Source organism: Amblyomma mixtum, unplaced genomic scaffold (genome assembly GCF_055824585.1).
Source record: "Amblyomma mixtum isolate Tamu unplaced genomic scaffold, ASM5582458v1 scaffold_139, whole genome shotgun sequence".
Lineage (NCBI taxonomy): Eukaryota > Metazoa > Arthropoda > Arachnida > Ixodida > Ixodidae > Amblyomma > Amblyomma mixtum.
Genome location: NW_028317672.1, coordinates 17,501 through 20,000, shown reverse-complemented (window position 1 = coordinate 20,000; position 2,500 = coordinate 17,501). Strand labels below are relative to the sequence as shown.

The following is a 2,500-nucleotide window of genomic DNA, read 5'->3' as shown; positions in this document are numbered from 1 at the left end:
CGAGTTGGGCTTCAGCCACTTGTTTCCAAGTGGCTCGCGACGAAAGGCCCCTATGTCCTTGTGCTGGTAAGAATCTTCCCATTCCTGCAATGAAGCTGTCCTAGATGTTTTAAGGGCCTTGTTCACATCGGCCTTGTCAGAGACTCCTAAGGGGACATTTAGGTTGCGATAAAGTTGATCTCTCTCATCACGAAGACATTCTTCAATAACAGTGTCGACCTGTGGTGAGCCGAGTCTCTGCAACCTGGCAAAAGCCTTCAGTTGAACTTCCGGCCCCAGACGGCTGAGGTGTAATATGGCCAACCCCCCCTGGTTGTACGGAAGATGAAGGATTATGTGTGGGTATGATAATGGTAAGTATAAGAGCCTCTTGACCTCGATGCGGGTGTGGCGGTCGAGATATGTCCCGCACTTCTTTGCCGCGAGAATGCTGGACGTTCCGTATAGCAATTTAGGGACCAGAACGCTGGTAAAGCAATACAACTTTTGGAAGGGTTTCAACCTAGCCGATTTCAGGGCAGCCAATTGGTGGTTGATTACATCGGTTGAAACCCATGGTGGCTTATTAACAAACAAGTCGACTCCCAGGTAGCGGATAGGCTCATTACGAGCCTTAGGTTTGACCACGGCACCCTCGAGCCGTAGCTCGGGGATGACGTAGTCAAACCACTTCAGCCTGTGGGCGTCGTAGTGCCACCCAAAGTATTGAGTCTTGTCTGGATTCAGAGCAAGACCCAATTTGGAAAAATACTTTACCGAAACGTCCAGGTTTCTGCGCAGTTCAGCGAGGCTGCTGGCGACAAGTACGATGTCGTCAGCATAGGCTAATGCAGATAGGGTGATGTCCTTAATGTGAAGGCCGTAACCGGATCCGTTAAGTTCATGCATCAGCGGATCAAGCGCCAGATTGAATAGGAAGGGTGACAATGGGTCACCTTGCTTTATCCCCCGATGCATGAACACGCGGACCCCGTCCGTGGCCCCAGCATACGAAAATGTAGTCCTCTGCAAAGAATACATATCTTGCACGGTGTTCAGATAGCTAGGGCTCGCACCCCCCTCCCGCAGGGCTGTGAAAAGTGCATTATGACTAACACTATCAAACGCCTTTCGCAAATCGAGAGAGGCGGCGTAGAAGTCTTTCTTATTAATTTTGCACCACCTCATCATACCCTGCAAAAGGAGAAGGTTGGACTGTGCAGAGCGGTCATCAGAAAACCCGCTCTGTAAGGGGTGAAAGTGACAAGTGTGAGTGAATCGACCCAAGATAAGACGAGAAAAGAGACGAACCCAGACTGAACTTATTGTAATAGGCCTCAAATCGGCAGCCGAGACTGGAATGTCACGTTTAGGGATGAATACTGTTCTGGACATACGGAGGTCCTCAGGAAGGCAGTGCATGCATAGGAAGTTATTCATAATAAGAGTTATTATGTCAAGAGGGATTTTTCCCAACTGAGCAACAGTAAGGCCATCAGGACCTGGTGCGGAATTTTCACGCATTTCCTGATAAGATGAGAGAACCTCATTGGAAGTGAACAACGGCGCATCAGAAGGCAATATGCCAGGCTGAATTCCTACCTCCGAAACCTCAGGGGACTCACTCTGGAAAAGGACATCATATTGATCGTGAATCTCAGTTAAGGGTATGTCCCTGCCCTCAGTGTGACAACGACTGAGCTCATCTATGAGTATCTTGGGGCCTTTATGATAGAGAAGTTGATGATATTTATAGAGACGATGATGGAAACTCTTGGCAGACTCATTCGGGCGGCGAACCACTGGCTTTACCCTCTTTTTGAGCGCTCTATAAGGCTTTATTGTAATCTTAAAACGGTCATAAAGAATGTTAAAGTCTGAACTTGTTAGGGGGCCATTGCAAAGATTAGTGGCCAAGCCCGAGCTGTGGAGGTCGTATCTTGCGAGGCAATCAAAAACCTCTGGAAAATCCAAGGTGGGGGGACCTGTGAAGGATTCTTCCGCATCCCTAGGTGGCGAAGGGCATGGAGGAGTAACGGGGGGCAGAGTTGCAAGTGGAAGGCGTGCCGCAACTGAAGGGCGAGCGCCGAGACGACGGCGTCGCTCCCTTTCTGCCTCCAATTTATGTTTGTACTTTGTGCCCTTCCGCAGGCCACGTATGGCGTCAACAGATCTGATCTGGTGAAGTGCAGCTATAGCAGCGTTATGATACCGTTCTCCTGGAGGGAGATCTAGTTCCAAGTCAACAATTATGTTAACTTCAGCATCGGTCCATCTTGCATGCGAAGCAGCATGGCACCTAGGCGGAACGAGCCCGTCCTCATTGTCAACAGTATTATTGATCTCTGTAGATACGGGCGCCGTACTGGTCACCCGTCCACCGTCACCGTCACTTGGGTAAGCCCCCCCTGGTGCAGGGCAGGAATTGGAGCGGTGCCTCCCCAAAGCGGAGCTCTTTTCGGAAATCTCCGAGGTAAAGGTAAGAGAGTCATAGTTAAGAGGTAAGAGGTAAGAGAGTCAT

At 49.8% G+C, this 2,500-nt stretch overlaps 1 pseudogene; it reads right to left on the bottom strand.

Annotated features, from left to right (window-relative positions):
- The window catches only part of LOC149324817 (large subunit ribosomal RNA), an 8,105-nt pseudogene that overhangs the window by 2,911 nt on the left and 2,694 nt on the right, over positions 1-2,500 (bottom strand).